Source organism: Myiozetetes cayanensis, unplaced genomic scaffold, assembly GCF_022539395.1.
Source record: "Myiozetetes cayanensis isolate MyiCay16 unplaced genomic scaffold, myiCay2020 scf18, whole genome shotgun sequence".
NCBI classification, from domain to species: domain Eukaryota; kingdom Metazoa; phylum Chordata; class Aves; order Passeriformes; family Tyrannidae; genus Myiozetetes; species Myiozetetes cayanensis.
The window spans coordinates 11,649,956-11,673,083 of record NW_026087389.1 but is presented as its reverse complement, the minus strand read 5'-3'; the positions used below and the strand labels follow the sequence as shown (position 1 = coordinate 11,673,083).

Sequence of the window (23,128 nt, the reverse complement as noted above, 5' to 3'; positions counted from 1 at the left end):
ACAAAAGCTCTTTCAGCCTTACCTGCACCCATCTGTTAGTTCATAACTGCTGCAAGGTTAAAGGCTGCTCTTAATTCCTGCTTCTGGTGTGAGGCAGAGGACAGAGCTGGTTTTAGAAAGCAAATCGTAGTGAGAGCGTGGTGCGATGAAAGCTGAACAGGGCCAGTAACACTTTGTGCTACGCTTTGCAAACTTCATCCCATCTTTTTATTCTATTGCTTCTCAAAATAAATTAGCTTGCAGAGAAAGCAGGCAGTGACATGAGGCTGGCCTAGATGGCACAGGGAAATTTATTTTAAAGTCACACTAGTAAAGATTCCTGTCACAGGGAGGTCGGTGTTTGGTGCACAGACACTGTGTGAGCAGGTCCTATGGATCACATTTTATCTTCATAAATGAACACGTCTCTACAGTAACCGAACCTTTGTTTGCCTGTATGGAGCTCATTAACAGCTGGGTCATACTTGAAATCCTAGAGTTTACGGCACATGCAGGGGAAATTATTTTTCAGATGATCTCTGGTCCTACTTCTCTGCAGACATTCAGAGCCACCCACATAGCCCACACCACGCTGCCGGCCGGGCTGCATGACGACGATCAGTCAGTGTTTTTAAACTACCACTGTCTATAAGCAGCTTCCCATTAACCAACAAGTTGGCTGTTGGTCTTCACCAAACTTAAAGGGATACCAACAACACATCTAAAATGCATTTGTCCCTTTTTGGTCTGAAAAAGAAAAGCAAGGAAGAGACATACCCCTGTTCAGAAAAAAAGAAAGCCAAGAACACAGACCAAACAGCAGCATGTTGGTTGTTGACTGACTGCACAGTGTAACACCAGGTCCCCAAACCTGCTCTCCAAGACATGCGGTGTCCCCACTGTGTCTATTAATTGCAATGAAAACGCCTTCAATGATTTGAAACCCTCAGTTATCCAAAATTCTCCCCTTCTCCCCCATTATGTTCAGATAATTGAGGCTGTGTGGAGCACACTTGCAGCCAGTTAGAAGAACGAGCATTATCTTTCAGCTGATACAACTATCAATAGCAAGTGTACAGCATATACTACAAAGGCTTTATTGTGCATATGTAGGGAGATAGAGATGAGATATGGTTCTGAGAGGCAGTTTGTCTAGTGGTTACAGTACAGAGTTGGGTGTCATGAGACCGAAGTTTTAATTACTACCTCTGCTACTGACTCTGTTACTCAGATAAACCGCTCACTGTCTCTGCATGCCAGCATCTCACCCCGCAAAAAAAGGGCACTGTGAGAATTACCCACCTTTGTCAAGCACTTTGATATCCTTAGATAAACAGCTTTTTATGTGTAACTGCCGAGTATTACTGTCCATTTAATTGCATTTTTAAAACTCCTTGGAAAGAAAGGACTGAAAAACAATAGCCACAAACATTTGAGAAGCATAACTTCGGTTGCCAGAGACTGGCACAGAGCTCAGCAGAGATGTGTTGATTTAAATCAAGGCAGACCTGGCCCTTTAAACACAGTTTGCCAAACGTGACGTGACCAGTATGAACAAGCTGTACCTGTGCTAGGTACAAACCACCCAATGCAGACTCATACTTACTGCTGCAGAAAATCTTTATGCCTTACCACAAACCGGTACCGGTACTTGGTATTTGAACAAGAACAATACAGATTTCATTAAAGCAATAATCTGTTTGTGCTCAGTATGCTCTGAACAAAGTCATTTTGTCTAGAGAGTCCCAAAACTTTCCGCATAGGAGCATCGGCATCAGTGTGTGTCCTCCCCGCGGGTGAAGCCAAGCGACGTGCAGCACATCGCACGCCGGCACCAGGAAAGGTGCCAGGCTCAAAAAGCACATCTTAAAACATGGTACCACTAATGCTTCCACCACACAAAATGCACAAAGATAATGGAAAATAAAGGTCCTCGAATAATGATAAACCTCCTGACTGCAGGTGAGGGACTACACAAGCTGCACGCACAGCACACCTGGACATGGTGCAGACATTTGTAACTACCATCCACCAAAACCCCTTAAGAGCAGGCAGAACACGACCCTGCGAGGTAAGGAGAAGGCACCTGCTGCTCTGCTATCTTTCTACTTTGTCTTATAAGCATCTGAAATTCTGTTTCAAGGCTTTTCCATGCGGCGATTTCTGTAAATCGCCCTTCTCCGCTGGAGTGCTGAGGTGAGGGGGAAAAATCCTGTGCTCACTTAAAGCCTTTTATTTCTCTTGTAACATGGACATCTCAGAGAGCAGATTAGCCAAAGAAGAAAAAAATAAAAAGCAAATGGAATACTGTGACCTAATCCTTCCTCTCAGAAAAAGAAAGGGGAAAGAAAGCCTCTTGTGATCTCCAAGGAGGAACTTGCCTTGTAAACTAGTCTCCTGTTTGAAACGGAAACAAGAATGTGAATCCTGATACAGAGAGGCTACCAAAGGCAGGGAACAGCTTACCAGGCCGTAGATTTTCCCTTTCAGTGCAATACAGGGTATTACACAGGTCCTGCCTACGTTAGAAAAACAGGCAGCGAAAACTTAACAGGTTGTAAGATCCTTTGGCCACAAAGACATCCAAATGCAGTTCTTTTCATACACTAGGCAGGAGCACAATCTGTGTCCAAGTTTATAAACTGTGCACTTGTAGTTTATTAAAAGGATTCTGTTACTGGCTCCTCTCTCTTCAGTTATTGTATCCAACGCCCGTGACATGCAGTTACAGCCCTCTCAAGACTGCCCCTCCATAAAACTAGGAATGCTGCCCCTTCCCCCTCCTCCGCTTAGGGAATGGGGGCAATCAGCATTAGAGTAACTAAATATTTGAAGAAGAGATCCATTTTTACTGGCAAACATTATTTGGAATAAAAGTTTGCACTTCCTCAAGTGCTCAGATAAAAGGGGATGAAGGCACACTGGTTGCCACTGTCCTCCTCTTCTCAGATAAGAAAGCTGAGATCTGGGGTAAGCTCATGGTAAAACTGAGAACAACTCCCTAAACTCTTGATTTCAACCCCAACCTCCAGACCTCTTTGTGTCATCAAAGGCAGACAATTGGCCTGTTGAGCCCAGTCTCTTCTCTCCAGCTTCAGTCAGCCAGATCACTCCTAATGGCCAATCTCTGAGACAAATTTAACTTCCCCCCTTGCATGCAAATGCCCATGACTAGGCTACTTGCTCCCTCCATATTTGATTACCTAGAAACACTCGAAGAGGTGAGGTTTTTTGAAATGTCACTGAACTTCTCACTCCATTCTCAAGAGAACTTCAAATGTGCTCTGAGCACCATGGTGGCATCACTTCTGCTCCCTCTGAGCAGAGGATCTGAGCACCACTGGCTCTGACACATGGACACAACTGGCACAAAAAGCTTCCAGGAATGCTCACATATTTGTGTGGGTTTTTTTACCCTCCAGAAGCACAAACACCAGTGAAAACCTGAATGGCCAGGAACATATGGAAACAGAATGTCACTGTGGCAAGAGCTAATTCATCTTTTAAATTCCAGGTAATATCTTCAGACTTCTTTTTTTGGCATCATTCTCCAGCTCCTATCCAAGTATCTGATGTCCATGGCTTCCTAAAACATGGTGGCAGATGCCATTCTGATAGGAAAACAGAAATTCCTTCCTGACCCAGCAGATTACATCATGCCTCTGAAATGCAAGATCAAATCCAATCCAGCTACCTCTCCATCTCCAGACTGCCTATCAATTAGCATTAGACACTAATTTGATTAAATTGGTATGTTGAAATTTTATTTGATTCCACCTAAGGAGTGCAATTCCCCCTGCGTGTTCTCTGTAACCCACTAATTTTCCAATGGAATGGGAAACACAGGTTGGGATTTGGAGGCTATTTCTTCTACTTGTTAACATGTGAGCTTAAAACCGCAGTAAAAAATACATCCATGCAACTTCGTAGAATGAGACTTGCCAGTTTAAGAGAAAACGGCTTTTTACAGAATAACCCAGATGGAGGAAAAAAGTATACATTTAACTCTGAAACCTGAAGTGTTCTTTGAGGGAAAACGAATACATTTTAGCCTTAAAGGGATCACAGACTGCAATTATATAATTCTTGTCAACTGATGTTAAAGATAGGCTGGAAAGAATGTATGCTGAGGCCCTGCAATAAAACGAGCTCCTTTACTCCTTTCAAATGTTTGCAAGCCTTGGAGGTTATCCAAAGGTCGAATACAGGAAAAGTCTTGGTGAACAGAAAACATAATCATGAGCTTTTTTAATACGGGCTCTTTTTGTAATAAAATAAAATTATGGTAAGAGAAGGGAGGGCGGGCTCTGTCTTCTCAGATCTAGGGCCAGGGGGGCTGAGTTTTAATCAGACGCTGCTGTTCTCCCCTCCTCTCTCCTCCCCAGCCTGTCACTGCACAGAGAGAAAACAGTGGAGGGCACTGGGTGCGCTGCAGAGGGGCAAAGACCCAAGCCTGGCACTGAAATCCCTTGACTTTCTGGAAGACAACAACATGTTTCCCAAGAGGGAGATGGAGAAGGGTCTTCATTGCCAGCCAGCTCACACAGGGCAGCAGCAGATCCCCAACACCCTCCCCTCCCAGGGTCTGTTGGGAGAAGAGCTCCATGGTGGAGCTGTTACCAGTGTGCTGCTGCTTCTGGGGTGTACCAGGACAAATGGCACATTTCCCATAAAAACACCCCTGGAAGCTGCAAGTAAGGTATATGGAGGATATCACATCCAGTTGGGACTTTGGGGCAGAATCCAGGGCTGCAGTCTTTACTCTTTCCAAAAGTGCTACGGCTTCCCTTGTGACCATCTGCAGTCAGGGAGCTGCTTTCTGTTTCACCTGGAATACTTGGTGGCACCACCTGGTCACCCACCTGGGCTGCAGCCACAAGTCATACACAAGCACTTGCATCACCACCCACATTTAGTTGAGAAATTTTCTGTCCAGCTGCGGATTTGACCCCATCTCCACAGTCTGCTGAACACAAGACTGGAGCAGCAAACCATGAAGTATCTAGAAGGAATTAATGAAGTGGACATTTGCTGAAAGCATCAGACACTTCTGAGTTGTGATCATCCTTCATCAGAAAACCTGGGAGACACGCACCAAGAATGGCTTTGTTCTAATCCCATACTCTCTGTAACACTTTATCACCGCTTACCTCTTATGGTGACTGCTCCATCATCCAACTCTTAGTACAACTCTTACTTATCTGTAGTTCACAGGCTGAGAAAACAATTTTACAACAAACTATAGTTTTTCCTCTCAAAAATCAGAAACCTGATTTAATGATCCATCTGCACTGCCTGGGAAACGCACTCATGCTGACAAGTCCACCACTGTTTTGAAAATGTTTATTCCTGTTTCTTGAACTTCTTCTGGATTTCCTTTGTCTGGCATTTCACCATTATCAGTATGTATGGAAAGACCTTTCCCATTCCCTACTTCATATGAATAAGGGTAGGGAAGGGAGGGGAGAAGAAAAAAAAGGAACATACCTACCATTCCCATCTAGGCAAGAAACAAACTTCAGAGCTGGAGCAATCTGTATAGACTGGTAAATGTACCTGCTCTGTTATGATGTGAAACTAATTCACATTAGCAGTGCTCCCATAGACCATCTCTTAGCCTGCAAGCATGAAAACTTGACCCCATATTTAAAGTAAATTTAAGCCTTGGGGCTGTCCTGTGCAGGGCCAGGAGTTGTACTTTGATGAACCTAGTGGGTCACTTCCAACTCAGGATATTCTATAATTCTATGAAAATATTTCTTTTTACTTTAATTTCACACCAGCAGCATGTTTTCTGATATGAACAGCTCATCTTTGAGGAAGGTATGCAGAGCTGCCATTTCACAAAACCAGGAGACAGAGCTTCGAAAGACCCTGAACACTACTGCATGCAGAACATGCCATATATTTATTTTTAATAGTATAGTCAGTCACAAAAGAGATGTGATTGGTAGCCCTATTGTGTTCCAGGAGTGGTCACAGTGTCAGGGTACCAGGCCCCCCATTAGGAGGTATGACCCAGACACCACCTCTTCTTGGTTTCATTTCACCTCTCCCTCTTTCACCCAATCGTCCTCCTGCTGAGTGGCGTTCCTTGGCTTTATCCACATGCTCTTCCTCTTCCCTTTGAGCTGAAAAGCCAAGAGAATAAACACATGAACACTGGAAAAGTCACTAGAAAGTAAGTTGATGATTTTCGAAATAAAAGTCCCTGTTCACAGGCTGATTTAGAGAATTGTTTTGGCATGTGCCTCAATCCAGGTGATCTCCACAAGACATGAAAACACACCAAAACTCAAACAGATATTGAAGAGTTCTTCCTGAGTGAAGCCACTTGCCCAAACTAGGGGATAAGTTAAAAGAAGACAACCTACAGAAATTCCATGTGCTCAGGACAGCTCTGAGGCCCAGGAAACCGGGATAGCAGTAACCTGACCCTGCACACCAGAATGAAATCAGAGCCTGGGGAGATGGGATCCAGATTTTCCTGAGAGCAGAAGGTGGACGCTCAGTGGTGCTGCAGGCAGGCAGCTCTTCAAACGAGCTCTGCACATGGGAACAAACATGTCCAAAGGCCTCACACCCAACGGGAAGCTGCTGGGTGCCGAACGCAGCTGAAACTCTGGTGCTCAGAGTGGGCACAGGGCCCTGGCAAATCCGACTTCCAGCCCTGCTGAAAATCTGTCACCACATCGTCAATGTTAAAAGACAGGTTTTTCAAATGGGAAAAGTGAGTTTATCACCCTCAGCAAACTCATGAACAACACAAGGCATAATTGCTCAAACGTCAAATAAAAATTCTTGTCTGAGTAAACACCACGCGTGGACCTTTTTTGATCCCCAAATATGAATGCTTTAGAACAGGATGAGCATGTGGCCAGCGGGGTTGGAATGGAGAGTGCTTTGTAACCTTAACTATACCAGGCGTGATAAAGTGCCCGCTATCAAGAAAAAAAGTTCATCTAAAAGACAGAGGGAAACCAGATGGGAAAAGAGCAGAAACTCTCAGTAGGAATTTCAGGGATTTTTTTTTTTTTTTTCCAAAACAAAGATCCCAAAGAGCTCTCTAGGCTAAGCAGAAAGGTGGTCCCATCCACCTGAGGCATTCTGAGGGCAAGACTGAAAGGTCAGGGTTAGCTTCTGTGCTGGAGCTGCAGCCTCCCATGGCATCAGGATCTGTGAGCCCACCCCACAGGAGCATGTGCCCCCAGCCCCTCCACCCCAGTGAGCACCCAGGGCTGCAGGTACCTACCTCAGCTATTGCTGCCTGCAACACCTTGGCTACTTCTGATACTGCAATTCTTTCTGCTGCCCGGGCAAATGCTTCAGCATCTCTTCCTGCTTCTGGTTTTTCTGTTGCTTCCACCATTGTCTCCTTTGCTCCTTCAGGAATGACCAGCTTTACACACAGACCTGTTCCTGCTGAGCTTTCCACCTCCCCTGTTGCTGCTGCTTTTTCTACTTCTTCCACCTCAGCTTGTGCTGCTTTTGCATCCTTTCCTGTTTCCTCTGGTGCCACGACAGCCAGCAGCTCCATGTCCCTCTGCAAGGTCACCAGCAGTCAGTGTGGCAGGAGGACCCTTCCCAGGGGACAGCACAGGCCTGTGCAGTCGTAGAGCTGACCTGGAACCTGTTGGTAGAAATGGAGAGTGTGAAGCAGCACAACTGTAAATAAGTGCATTTTCCAGTGTAACTATAAGTGGACCAGCAACAGGTCCTTGAGCCAGCAAGGACTGTTTCCCAACAGTCTGCATTTTCTGTACAGGCCCAGAGCAAGAGCCTGGGACCAGTAGCACTTGTGTGGTAGCACAGCTTTGACTGTCACAACCCAGTCCCATGTTCTCCTGTGGGCAGCAGCCAGTTTCACAGGCTGAACTGAGCCCAAGCACACAACTGTGTTCCAAAACACCTCAGTGCCTCGTATCAGGTGGTTTGTGTACCATTTGGAGACAAACAGGAGAACAAAAGGAAGGCGACTCTTTCCCAAGATCCACTTTGCTTAATATCCTAGGGGAAAAAAGCTTTCTCTACAGAGCAAATAGCATGGAATCTGGGGAACATGCAAATCAGACATGTTTTTTCGAACTGTCATACCCCGTTGAACTTCCTACAAAAACAATCATCCCCACAGGCAGGGAATAGCAGGATTGGGTCTTCTCCCAGAGTTTCTGCCAGTGCATCTCACTTCTGCCTGCACCTGCCTCCCTGCTGCAGTCTGTGCTCCCCATACACACCTCGGCTGTTGGGCTTCAAAGTCTCTGCAGTCACACATAGTTTTTAGTTTACATGTTCCTCCCAATGCCGTGGTAGGTACAGGTGAAATTTTGACAATCATTCATTCAAATCAAAGTTCTGGTAAATACGCAAGGGGCACTGTTAGAGGATATGCATAACTGTCTAATATACATGTATTAATCAACTTCTGTATTAGAAAGATCCCCTACCAAATGTAGCTGCTGTCAATTCAAAACACAGAGGCTACAGTGAAATAAATGAGTAGTTCCCATAATAAACTGTGAAAGGAGTTGTACTGTAGGTGCTACTCGTCCCTTGTAATACCTACTCCAGCATAGAAGTCAGGATAAGTCTGAGAGGTGATGCTGGATGGACTAAATTTTATGAATTCAGAGCACAAGTTAAGGAGTCAGAGCCATTCAATCTGCTCATATTCACTGGCTTGGGAAAAACAAAAATCACCATTTGATTCACTCTCCCACGTTTTGCCCCATCTCTCCTACAGAGCCCAGCAGATGTGAATACACAGCAATACAAAGGGATTCCTGTAGCATGGAGGCATCCTCACGCTGGCTGTAACCCCACCAGCACAACACCAGGGTTTGGCACAACTCACAACCCCCTGCACACCTCCATGGGCAGTCCCAAGAAAAGGACAAGTAACGCTTGACAGATGTGCTGAGCAACTGTGATCGGCAGGGGACCCCGATGCAAACACACGAAGGATACTGGCTGTTCCCAGCTCACACATGCTCCACAAACCACTGGCAAGGGACTTGGGAAGGCCTGATGAAATAGTGATGACACCACTGCTCAATGCTGTTTAGCAGCAGTAATTAAAAAAAGAGGAGGAAAAATAAGGTGGAAAGTTATAAAAGGACAGGATGGAATAAACAAGAGGCGCTGTGGTTGAAGAAAGAGGGAAATTATAAAGAAAAAAGGTAAAAGGAGAGCAGAGAAGTCAGGAAGGAAAAACTGGAGACAAGGGAAGCAGGTTGCAGATTGCCACTGGTAAGAGGAGAGATCAGGAGTTGAAAGCCACCTGAAGCGCTCTGCCACACACACCTACATCCTTGTGGACACAAGTCAGTCACTTGCTCATGCCACTGAACAAGCTACCTGCATATCTGCTTCATTAAATAGTAACCCTGTAGGTCTGCTGACAAGAACATACTTCTCTCTCCTTTGGTAATTAGCCCTGAAGGCTGGTCACGCTCACTGGCCATGAAACGCTGCAACAAGCAGCCTTTTCATGCCTCGAGCTTTACCTTTGTCCCTGTCTGTTCCCATCAGGCTGGTAAAGTTAGGCACGATGCCTGCCTGACACTGGCGCTCCCCGGCAGCGTTCCTGCTCTCGGCCCGCCGAGACGGGCGGAGGTGTCTCTCAACAGGGCAGATATGAGCTCGCTGGCACAGGCGGCCGGTGACCGCAGAAACCGGGAACTTTCAGCCTTTTCCTCCTGCTCGGAGAGAAAAAAACAAAAGGCAGACCCGGCAGCAGCTATTTGCTGCCAGTCAGCTTGAGACAGCTGCAATTTGATATGCTGGGAAGAGGAAGGGTCTTACGAGGCTCCAGAGATACAGGAGAGGAAGCACAGAGTTTTGTCTCAGGACCTGGACAGGAACTGGAGGCTCAGCCCTTCTGCAGGAGGCTGGGCACGCTGTTTGCTCAGCAAACCTCACCCCAGGGCTGAGCAGCTTTCTCTCACTTATGCCACCGAGGTAGGAGTTTGGTACCCACTGAATGTGCCAGTTGTGACACAGCTCTGACCCCAGTCAGTGATACAGTCGTAAGAGAAGTAAGAGACCCAAACCTATTTTAACAAACATAAAATGCCTCCTGAAATTCCTGCAATGTGGGTTGAGTTAAGCTAAAGCTGACATGAACTCACAGTGTATAGGATTAAAATGGTTTTGGTTTTTTTTAGTGTTTTTTTTTTTTTTTTTTAATTTACTCTTCTTGTCAAAAAACAAAGGAGGCAGGTTACAAACACTCCTTTCAAACCCATTAGGAGCCTGAAATGAAGCATGCATAGCCCAAAGCTTTAGCTTTATGATCATATTTCCCCTCCAAAATATTTTGGAGATAAATTCCAGGCACCTCAGCCTGGAGAACCTCACCGGAGAACAGTGCAAAGATTAAAACCATACATCTTGCCAGTAATTCTGGGCAGCTGGTTCCAGCAGTGAGACCACGGACCTGGGAATGAACCTTCTGCTGTGCTCTGACTTGAGATAAGACCTTGAGTAAGTCCCACCTTCCTCTCTGGTCTGTGGTCCCTCTACTGCAATAGTCTGCAGAGGTGATGACTGAGAATTAGCAAAGGTTATTCCTCATTTTGTAGTGACTATGGTCTGGTCACTGCAAGTATGATTTTTCAGGAAGCTTGCTGCCTGCACAGTTTTTGTATATGTACATATTAGCATTTTGACCCACATTTGCATGGGGGTCAATTTAACCTCATAACCTCCAGTTTAACCTCATAAATTGCTTCTAAGCCACCAGAACATTACCCAGGAGAGCAGGCTGGCAGGATTTCGGATCAAGCCACCCCTCAGCTGCACCACACTGTCAAAGTCCACCACCCCCTGCCCAGGTCACTTCGATGCCAGACCTGCACTCTAAGAGCATTCCCAACCTGACATCCTTTTTCTGAGCACTCGCATGTCTGGCTCAAGATTGCCATGTAGGTGACTCACTTGTGCTGTACAAGCCCCACTCCTTCCACCAGAGACCATTCCAAGGTCTGTTTTCTGCTCTGCACATACTCCATTCCTTCAGGGAAGTGGTTTGAAAAGCCCCTCGTTAAAACCTCTCCCGCCACTTGGCACCCATGTAATTTGCCCCTAGCCCATTTGTTCATGTCTGACTAATGTTCATTGCTTCAAAATGAGTTTGAAGCTAATGCTGTGTCTCCCAATTAAATGTTTGATGGAATGACAGCAAAATCAAAACAGACAGAAAAAATATTTCCCTTTGATATGCTGACCACATTGTACAAAACTCACTATTATAAGACTCTGGTTGCTTAGAATTTTGCCCGACTTTAATCTTTTGAATTAAAGCTTTCCATGCTGGTTGTCTGCCCTGGCTGGAATTCAGGGTGAAAATTTCAGCTAATGCAGTTCATCCACTACAGGAAAACTTTTTACCCCAGTTAAAAGAAAAACAACAAACAACTGATATCTCTTGCAAGCTTTTAGTTGAATAGTCTCAGTGCTATAGTTTGGAGCACTGCTTTAAATTTTGGCAGGAAGGTCACAATGGTGCCAGGGAATAATTTTTTTACGGGAAGAGTAATGGAGCTGTGGCCAAGCTAGGAGCCCTTGAAAAATCAGTTTGCATATGCTCTGTAGTGATTTGTGATAGTTAGGCAGCAAAAATATTTTTCAAAGCCCTGACTTCACAAATTGAATATTCTTTTTGTGCAGTTTTGGTTGTTTTTTTTCTTTTTCTTTCTTTTTTTCTTTTTTTTTTTTTTTAATGTAATCTATAAAAATAGCCAGTGACCTTTAGTGACATCTAAACAGCCTCCCAGTTTCCTTCCATGGTCTGAAGGCTTAAACAATAGCCCCAAAGAAATGACTCAATACCACATACACATGTACTTGATGCCTGGGAAATTGCTGGTTGCTGGTCAGCAGGAACAAGGAGATTCACACAGTTCCAATGTGTGGCAGGTTCAGGCAATTTGGGGAGTTCAGGCATGAAAGGTCTGAGATGCAGGAAGCCAACATCCCCCCAAGCACCACTCTGCACACCAAGCAGTGTGAGGATGCCCACAAGTTTTGAGTGAGTTGGGATTCCATGGGACTTGCTGGATGCCCTCACCAAGCTGGCAGTGTAATGCTTTTCATGTGCTTTCCATGAGCCTCCCAACTTCTTAGTACAGGTTGCTGAAGTCTTTCAGCATGGCAGTATGAAGGATTTGTGCTCCCAAACCAGTATATTCCTTTAGGTAGGGCAGGAGCACTAAATTGCCCTCGTTATAAAAGGAGGAGCAAATTTCAGAATCCTATTAGGCAAAATTCACCTGAAACCAGGTTTTAACAGCTACATGTGTAACCTCAGCCAGAAAGAAACCTTCAACAGCTCAGCTGGGAATTGTTGCCTTTAGACCACAAGCAACATGTTTGAAACCTGAGAAAGGAAATATGCAGGTTTCTGAATAAATCAGGATTCTGGAAGTGGGGTCAACCTTCAGGCTGACAGCCACAACATGGCAACTGCCAGTGTTCAAGGAAAGTGGACAGTTTGCAAGTGACAACTTCAGGGTTGTCGCTCTGAAACCCATGTGTCCTAAAGAACTTCTTTTCTTTATACCTGCCAAAGCTGCTATTTACCCAACATAGCCATAGCATTGGGTCATTAAACAATAGTGATGGCAATGCCCAGAGAACTCCAAGCACCTATTGTACTATCACTGAATTCCTCCTTTGATCACCATGGTCAGAAATATCTGATTTTTATCACTCTTTAATAGCTCCCAATCAACTTTAAGAAGTTACCACAATGCTCATGGTAGAACCTTTGTCAGACCAGGGTAATCATTGACAAAACCAGAACAGCAGATCTCACTAGCTCCATGTTGTCAGTCATATGTGACCTTCTCCATGGACTCACAATCCCAGGGACAGAGTTCGAGCTTCCACGTTGAAGACTACTCTGCCTGTGTCAGAGCAAAAAGAGCTGAAAATATAAACCCCCTTTTTCCGATCTTCCTGCAAAAGCCCAGAGAGATTAATAGGGAAGAAAATTTGAAGCGCATTTGAGCAATTTCAGAAGGACACACACTCCTAAGCATGAAATAGGAACTTCCATGTTCATATGTTGCTACTGGATCACTCAAGAGAAACACATCTTTCCCATACTCAAGACACAAAAAGACTCTTTCTCTGTACAATTCTGCCACTCTTCATCTGTGTGCCAGATGATGTTTACAAATAGCAATATTCTGTAGTCACTGTTATGACCTCGAGATACCTGCACTCACCATTCTCCCCCTCTGTGGTTGTCTAATTGACAAGTATCTAACAAACCCTAAGCAGCTGCTTATTCAGCACATGCGTAGCACTGACAGCTTTTGTTTCAGATTTGGAGGGCCCCTGTGCCCTAAGGTTTGCCTCAGCTCTCCGGCCATACTGCTCTAATAAAAGACATTATTTCCACCTACAAGCCTTGTCCAGCAGTAATCAGAGAAATGTATCTTGTCTGATTCCAAAATTTGTCAGTCGAAAGGAAATGAAAACCCAGTGCTCTGATGAACGATTCTGAAAACAAAACGGTCAAAAGAAAGGAATCTGAAATCAAGTTTACAAATTCCAAGAAATTATAGAAGTTAATAATATTTTACAAATTTCTGTTTTCTCAGTGTAGACAATGTTGTTCTTGAGAGGCTTGTTCTTTCAAAGCTCCTAAGAAACCCTCAAGAACCAAAAACACTGTAAGTGAGCTTTAGGACTAAGACTTCTCTAGGAGAAGGAGACACACACCAACACCCATAACTGCTTGTTTTAGTGCAAACAAAAAGGGTTATCTTTGGGTTTGGATATATTCTATGAAAATAATGAAGATTATAACCCAGTTGCAACGTATTTAATGAATCTCAATGAACAAATGACAGGTCACTTCAGCAGAGGAAAGAAGAAATTTGCAACAACCATTTGAAGGGGGAACATTTTTAAGTAATCATAAGTTATGTAATTACATGATTAATGCCCTAGTTTGTAGGTAGTCAAAACTTGGCAATAATACATATAACAACATGTCTAATCAAACTCTCTAATGCGTAGGTGTAACCCCATATTCAGATAAGAATTTCTCTCTTTATTACCTACCTGGTGATGTACAGTGGGAATTCTTGGATTGACACTAAAGCACCAGACATTATCTAGAGGCAATACACTGGATTCAAGGGGCAGCTATATCAGCCAGCTTGGGTGACTTTCTAAAGGGTTAAGCAATAATGGGAATTTACAAGATTTGCGTGTTCCCAAGGAGTGAGGGAAAAAAGGTAAAATGACATACTTCTAAATTAAACTTTTAGAATAGGTGCATTGGTATAAGCAACTTAGGGAATATGAAATGAAAAGCATAGAGTATATGCACCCTCCCAGGACAGCAGCTGGGTATTCTGGTGGAAGAATTGGTTTCCTGCATCTAACACATGCACACATTCATGTCCCTCAGTTACAGATCCAGTTACTTTATCTTGTATAGTTTATGCAATCATAAGAACTTTCATTCTCCAGTGTATTTTGGGAATTCTGCAGACTTTCAGTGCTCCTACTCAAGTCAGCCATGCAACCAGATGATTAAGCTAAGTTCCCTTAAAAGAAAATCTTTATTTAATACTCAAACAAAAACATGGAGCTCAAAAGCATTAAAGTGTTATTTAATGATCATTATGGGAGTATGAGAGCCAGATGCAAGCTGTTCTGTGCTGTCCAAGCTCAGCTTCACAGGAGTGATGCTTTGCACGACGTAACCCCTCCCAGCAAAAAGACTGACAGCACAGAGTAGCTCCACAATGGTTGTCGAGGTTGAGTCTTTGACTCAGTGTAGAGCCAGGGAGAACATCCATCTCCTCTTGCTCTGGGTAGGACAGTGGGACCAAACTCCTTCATTAAATCCTTAACAAAAGCAGCCTTGTGTTACATCATCCACTAAATTACATCCATCGTTCATTGCACCAAACTGCAGTGACTCACAGAGCTGCTGTTGGGCTCTGGTTCTTTCCACTGAAACCGCTGGGCATCTTGCTAAGTAGAAAATGGGGAAAGGCCTTGGCTCATGCACATACTGTAAGGCAGCCCAGTCCATACAGAGTATGCACAAAGAAAGAATAATTGAAACTTTTCCAGAAAGCAGCTTAGAAATCAATGTCTGTTTACTTGTTAACCAATAAAAAAAGTTAGGGATAATAAAGAATAAACACTCATTCTCTCTGCAAAACCTTTATAGAATATATGGATGCACCAAGCTTTTAATTCAGTGAGGTCTAATTACTGAAAAAAACAACTAGCCAGTCCATGCTCAGACTCTCAGAGGGGCACCTGAAAAGCTCTCCTCTAATCACCACATTGCATTAGAGAAGCAGAGTTGGAAAAATTCAGGCAAATCCCTTCTGGATTCTTAGATTCTCTAATCCAATCCTACCATCTACTGAAAAATTATGGTTTTGAAGGAAAAGGACCTGTCTCCCATCATGAAAATTTCCTCCAGCATCTGAGCTGAGCCAAGTGCAAATGAAACCTTGAACCTATGCCCAGAATGATCATCAAGAACTGAAACTTTCAAATTAGGACAATATAAAAGATGCCAATAAAAATTTCTGTACTGCAAGCCCTCTTCTGATGTATAAATCTTGCCCCACTTCCCTTCCAGCCCAGATAAAACCCTGGGGAGACCCCACTCACGGCATTTCTGACACAAGCCAGGGAGTAGTTGAAATTACAAAAGACAGTTCTCAGATCAAAGAAATCCACCTCCATTTGCATGAAGTTTTAGATAAACACACACACAAAAAATTAAAAGTTCACTGACAGACTGACCCTTTTCTGCAGTCACCCTCACACAAATCCTGTATTTGCTGTTTGTCTTGATGGGTGGTAAGGTCTTTAGGGCAGGCACCAGGACTTCCTATGCATTAGTAAAATGCCAGCACCATCAGCCCCTGGTTCTAAATGGAGTCTGTGTGTCCTGCCACAATATAAATAAAACTCATAACCCATCCAAGCTCTAACACATGACTTCATGGTGACCCTCCCCTCATCTGTCCATGCTGCTCCAAGTTACTGAGGTCAAATTTAGTGAGGTTTAACATGTGAATCATACATGGTATGTCCAAATGATCAGAGACTGGGAAACAAGACACATGATCAGGTCATATCAGAACAAAATGGAAAAATTTATAACAGAACTCATCTCTCTCTCTCATTCCTCCTTTGCTTTAATCACCAGATGTTCTCTATCCAACTACCTGCTACCCTCTCTGAGATTTAAATTAGACACAAAGTACTCCCAGAGACATGATCACAGCACAGAAAGGTTATAGGAGAAATACACTTTTGCCTTGGCATCCTATGTCTGGTAAAAGATATGAAAAGAACTAAAAATCCTGTGATGACAAGCCAGCTTCGGGCACCCTAACTAAGAGCTCAGAAATCTCATTCTTTTTCTTGTATTAGAGCGAGCAGCTTCACAAAGACTCAAACCCTAGATTATCTTTGGGGTTATTGTGAGGTGACTGTGAAGCTTTCTCGTCAGGCTGCCAGTGGGGGGAAAAAAAAAAAAGCTTTCTGAATCAGGCCCTTATCATTTATACCACATTACAATCCAAAATGAAAAATGACTTGCTCCAGATTTGATAGAATAAAGCATCTTGAGATGCCATAGAAGTACCCAATTTTCAATAAAGACATTAAACCTAAGCCTCAAAAAAAAAAAAAAGGGAATAATTACATCGTTTTTTGCTTTGAGTTCTAATGTTAAAAGTGTCAATTTATACAACTAGGTGAACATCCACAATTCCTAAGCAGACTGCAGCTAATTAGCCCCCTTTTGATCTTTTATTTTGCCTAGAAGCTTATTTAACAACTTTACACAAAACTCAAGGTTTTGACACACTAGTGGACTGGGGGAGGGGGGGAGACAGAAAAGAAAATTCTTCTCTGCTGCTTGCTAAGGTGGGAGACCCATCCTTTCCTGAAGCACACTTGCTGTCAGCAAACCTGGGAAACTTTCTAGCCATGAAAACAACTGCTTCTTATTTGAGCTGTCTGGATGGAGATGTAATAGAGAACAAAATATTAAAAACTAAATCAAAGCACAGATCAAGTTGTTACTAATGCCCTGAGCCTTACATGCACTATTTCTGTATGTGAATTAGTGGTTTAGTTGAAGGATCACAAAACACCATGACTCCAGAGCCATGGGATGGGTCACCTTTACCTGCTACTGCAAATAAACTGGTCACTGTCACTGTGAGTAACCAAAAGGACTGTACAGCCCAGAGAGAGGAGGGAACTGCAGTTTCCTGCCTGAGCAGCATCCATCTACCCTTCAGAGGGAATGTCCCTTTTAGCCCTCCTTCCCATGAAGAGCTGACATGAAAATAACCATGAGGGCCAGGTGACAGAATAACCACTAGGGCTTGGGCACTCATCATTTCTGCAACCACATCACATCTCCCTCCTTTCTATAGGAGAGACAGACCTCCATCTCTCCCAGGAACTCACCACAGCAGCAAACTCAGGATTGTTAAGGGCGAAAAGCTCCTTCTCCTGTCCTGAAATGAAACAATATCATTAGACTTGAAGGACCCAGGTGACTGGGTCCATGCGCACGGACAAAAGCAAAGGACACAAACATCTTTGGCCCGCAACAAAACTGAAAGAGGATAACCCTGCCTGGGCATAGCAGTGGGTGTCTGAAATCTTTCTCAGAGGATGAGAGTTTTGCAGCATCCATCTATGTTGCAGCAGGCTTCCCACTTCCCTCGGGTGAGGGACAGCCCTGAAAGCAGGAAGCCAGGCTAGGAAGTAGGACATGGAGAGGGAATGAGCTGCTTCAAACAGCATAGCTGTGTCTGCAGTAACATGCTGCTGTCTGCAAGCTGATCCCATTGAACAGGGAGCTGGACAGATTTGAAACAACCATAACCATCTCGATTTGCTGATTCAGCTGTGTTAATCCTCTCACTAACAGACTTGGAGCCTGGTCTAAACCTCAGTCCAATGTTAGTAACATACTCCCAGTGTTGTCCTGTCACCACTTACCTATCTTCGGTCTTGAGGTGGGAAAGTCTATCTAAGATTCTCTGTTCAAGCAGGAATAAACATGCTGATTTCATGTTTAATAGCTCCCACTGAGCTATTAAAGCCTCCCCACACCCACTCCACACAGCCCTATATCACCCAGAGGACCCCAGTACCAGGCTGTGCTCCGAGTCCCCCACCCTAGACTCACAACCAGTAAGCTTAAAACATTACCTTCAATTTCCTGAAAAATTGCCCCTCCTCACCCAGTTCCAAGGCTGTCCTGGCTTGCAACTTCACTTCCTTTTCTCCTCACTCTCCTCCAGGTGCATCAGCTGAATGAGGGTTCAACAGAGGAAGGGAAGAAGGAAGTGATCAGAGATGGTACCTGCACAAGAGCAGCAGAGCTATTTCACCCCTCACACTGCGCATCGCTATGTTAATGATTTTAAAGAAAACCATTTGCAAAGCTAAAAGCTTAATGTAGGAACAAAAATCAATACTGTGCTCAAGAAAGTCCCCTGATGCTGGAGAGTTTAAAGCATCATTCAGGTAGACAGCACTGGGACATTCCCTCTGGTAACGACTGCCCAGCAGACCATTAGAGAGGGGAGGCTGCTTTAATTTATGCTCTTTGTCATTCTAATATAGATCTTTCCTTTTCAAGTGGTGTTTGTACTTTATACTGCAATCTGGATTCAGAAATAGAGCAAGTCCTAAAAGCTAGGATCAATATATCCGACATCACCTTTCAGATGGGAGGCAGAGAGAGCACAGCAAAAGGGCCAAATGCCCTGCTGGCATAAGCAGTGAGTTCCTTGATGCTGCAGTTTTGCCATTTAAATTATGAGTCCAAGTATGGACTTGAACCTAGTTAACTAAACAAAAATTAAAAAAGGAAATTAAAAAAAAAATCACCTTTGATTCCCCAGAACTCCCTGCAAATAAACTCAAGCCTTTTCCAAATGTTCATAATTTATAATGTATCATTACTATTAACACTGGTAAACACTGTCGGGATGCACAAACTGAGCAGGGAGCCTGACCTACCCAAGGTGACAAGCCAAAGAGAGGAGCCAGCTCACCTCCCTGCTGCCCATGCTCCCTCTGGTATAGAGGAATACATCCTCCTTTCCCAATTTATTACCAAATTACATGAGAATTTTAAGTAATTTACCTGGAACTACCCACAGGCAAAACAGTAAACATAAAGGCTCCTTTTACCTGCAAGGACAAATGCTGTTTTGAGGTAAAAAAGCAATTCTTTGAATCTGCAGAAAGGATGATGCCTGGTTCCAGAAGAAAACTTCAATGCTGAGAGTCTGGTCTGTCTCTCTTTAAGAAAGGATTATTCCCAAGGTTTGCTTGTTTGTTTTTGTATGCCAGACTCCTGCCCTCTGAGCCGAGGTGGAGCATAGGAGGGCATTTCCCTGCCTTGGCCACAGTGGGCTTGAAAATCTTCCTAAAGGCAGCAAGCTTAATAAACAACAGCAAACAGTCCGACAAACCTTCTCCTTGGGTTCCATTAAAAAAGGAGCAGAATGAAGTGGATTGAAAAAAAAAAAAAAGCCACCACCATCCCCCCTCCAAAAAAAACTGGAGGGAAGATTTGGAAAAAGTGACCTGTCAGTGTTCCATTTTGCCCCTGTATGTCAATGAAATTTTTAAGAATTTACATGTGGGGAAATTTCAGAATGAAAACCAATGCATGCAGGCAAGTCTCATGCAGATGTAACAGTTAAACAAGAACTAGCTCTAGAGAGTTTATAGACACCAGGATGACATTCAGGTACAGAAGATGATCTCCAAAAGTTGCAGGGACAAGTGACAGGTTAGTGCACAGTGTACACTGTACATGAAGTACAAGGGTCATCCCTGGGTACTCTGAGCTGTCCTTGTAACCCAAGATCATTCATGCATCCTTAGAGAGTGTGCAGCAGGCACAAAAACTTACCTATAACTTGCTTTTTTCTGACCTAATTGATATAGGTTTCTCAATTTCACATTGCCCTAAGGGTCAGAGATACTTTCTACTTCTATTACATACAGATGCCAGATCCATATAGCTCTATTCCACAAGGAAGAAATCCCCAAGGATTCCAATTGTTTTAAATGAAAAACCTAACCAAATGAAAAACAAACCCTTTTCTGCCACCTACTCAACAAGCACATGCAACCTACCAAAACACACTGCTGCTAATGCTTTGCAGCAACACTTGCTCAACACCAAACAAAAGCACCTAGAAGTCACCAAGTCAGTTGGTAAAATCAAATCTAACATGTCAAAATATTTCAGTTTCACCCAAGCACTCTTGGTTAGTTAGTGCTAAATATTCGTTCCATCTCTTAATCCTTCTGCCAGGCAAGCCAGATTTCCTGCTAGCAAACAAAGTCAAGCAACATGTCTAAGATCACAGAGGAATGTTGCCTGAACTGATATAATAACTAACATCTCATCCCTCAGTCTGTCCTCCTGCAAGGAATGAGGGTCCACTCCTTCAACTTCAGTACATTTCACCTTGGCTTTTGTCCACTGCTTATTCCTCTTATTTCCTTTGTCCTAGAATCCAAACAAATCTGATGGTGCCAACTGAGCTCCTACAAAACAAGTGGTGGAAGAAAGGCATCTCGCTCCCCTAATTCACTGAACAGCTCAGGCAGCCCAGGGCAGTGAGCAGCCACGAGTCCCCTGGGGCCATGCATGGCCCTCAAGGTAACTCCTTGGGGAGAACACCCACCATTTCCCCAGGGAAGCCCCATTCTGCACCTCACCCACTCTCTCTGCTTTAGCACCAAGGCTGGAGCCTGCAGTTCTGTCTTGCTGCACTGTCTCCTGGGTTTGATCCAGTCTCTCAACCCTTTCACTCATTCTTTGGAGCTGAGGTGCACCAGGGAGCATTAGGACACATTTACAAAGCAATGGCTGAGAGTGTCTAGAAAGCTCTATGAGTACAAGCACTTTAGTTTTCACAAGAGAAATATCTACATGGCTGCATTTAGGGAAAGGGTGAAGAAACATCTGTGTGCTCACAGCAGCAGCACAGGCACAAGCTGCAGCTGCGAAGCCCCTTAACTCTGCTGGTGCTGTCTGCTAACTGCTGGCATGAATACAGTAACAGGGCTGCACATATGGCAGGCTGTTTAATTTTAGAAATCAAAACTATTGAGTGATTAAGTTAGTCATCCTTCCTCAATTTGGGACCAATACAACACTACCAGAGGCAGTGGTCATAACCACTGTGGTTTGCGAGAGAGAAAGACGGCGCATGTGTGTGTTCCCGTGGTGGCAGGGAACACCAGAACCCCCGTCCTGCTCTGCCCAGCCTTGTTTTTCAAAGCAGGATCAGACAAAAGCAAGAAAATCCAACTTGAAACAGCCTTCAAATTAAAACGGAGTGCCTGCAGATCTGCACACATGCACACACAGAGCCCCCAGCACCCTCTGGATGGGGTGCAGCAGAACCACTGCCCTGAACACAGCGCTTTCAAAGAGTGAGATTGAAAATAACGCTGAGCCAATTGGCCTCTGGAAGCGAGGTCCATTCAAATAACAGTCAGGGACTTGAATTTCCCAAGGGAAACTAACGAAGAGGGAAATGGGAGTCCAGTTCAGCCAGCACAGCTGCCAGGGTGCCAACATGTCTGGGTCGGGAGTAAGAGCGAGCCGTGTGCTGGGACACTGCACAGATCCATGTCACCAGCTGGTCGAGTCTTACCATGCTCAGCAGCCCAGCCTGTGCCAACACTCACACACCCTCCCCTGGACAGGAGGGGCCTTGATGCATTGCAAAAGCAGGCACTTCCTCCACAGAGCCCAGTGGCTTATCCTCAGATGCAGCACCAGTCGCATCAGGAGGATGTAACCCTGCAAAGCCCACTGGTATCTTTCCCTTCCAGTGAAAACCAAAGAATGAAGAAAGCAAACAAGTCATGGAGGGATTTTCTGTTTCTCTAGACAAACACTCTAAGAGCAGTTCAAAAGAGGCTAATTAAATTCCAAAATCCCTGTGCAAATACATTAATAATGATTTTGAAATGAGCAGTTAACCGAGGAAGTTTTCAAGGTGGGAAGTGTTTGATACAGAAGAGAGTGTGAGGAAGAGCTGCACAGACTATGTTAGAGACAATCTCTCTGGCTAGTATAGATGTTCAGGGGAGTGGGCAAAAGCACATGCTCCCGGGCCCAGGAACAGCAGTGTCCCCAGGCTGGCAAGAGGACAGAGAAGCCAAACCCCTTCATTCCAAATCACCAGGAAGACAAGCAAACACTAAATGGCATGGCCATGAGTCTGAACGATTGCTCCGTAGCCTCACCAAAAAGCTCTTCTTACCCCTTTCCAAGATGGAGGAAAAGCAAAAGACATTTTTTTCTCTCCTGCTGTCACCACAGGAAAATTCCAAACATCAGATAAACGCTTTTCATCTCCCACACAATCGTAGGCAAATCAAGGGAAAGAAAGATAAATCAGTTGCTTGTAACAGAGGTATAACAGTTACTGGTGGGGAAGGGGTTCTCTACAGTCACAAAGACCTTTTGCCTTGTTTTTCTTGTTTCTGCAGCTTGTGTCAATAACTGCACCAATGGAAGCAGTGTATGAAATGCTACTTTTCCAACAGGAATTAGAGTCTGTCCCCCTTGTGCATGAAGCATGAAATGATGAAAAATGGATAACTTGTTATAATTGCTCATATGGCGGGGTGGAAAAATACAGTGCTGTTATATGGTCTGCAGTCCCACGGTTCATGGAACCTCTCAATGTTAAATGCCATCATTCTCACAAGCAAGAAAGGCAATAGTACCATTCTTCAATTTAATGATGGCAAACCAAGAAGAGAAGTGATGTGGAAAAACACAGAAACAAAGTGATACATCTTTGTAAAGTCCTTGGCAGAGCAAGGAGTTAAACCCCACTGGTTGAGGCCCTGAACACCAAGCCACCCCATCTTGGTAAAATCTCCAACCATGGTCACAAGATTACCCCTCCTATGCTTTCCCCCTTATTCTCTGCATGTCCTTGCTCAGTAAAATACAATTATGTTTTTTTCAGGTACGATCTCATGAGATACTGATTCATATGCTTGTTAAAATCCAGACCCATTATACCTCTTTTTGCTTTCATTCACTAATTTTATTGTCCTATAAAATAAAAGATTT

General features: G+C 44.1%; 1 long non-coding RNA gene across 1 annotated transcript; it reads right to left on the bottom strand.

Annotated features, from left to right (window-relative positions):
- Positions 1-5,891: 5,891 nt before the first annotated feature.
- On the bottom strand, positions 5,892-22,427 carry LOC126638716 (uncharacterized). The gene is made up of 6 exons (XR_007628664.1): positions 22,305-22,427; positions 18,208-18,308; positions 17,455-17,504; positions 9,483-9,674; positions 7,232-7,609; positions 5,892-6,110 (listed from the first exon to the last, which is right to left on the bottom strand). It is a non-coding gene; the product is annotated as an uncharacterized LOC126638716 (long non-coding RNA).
- Between the last annotated feature and the right edge of the window lie 701 nt (positions 22,428-23,128).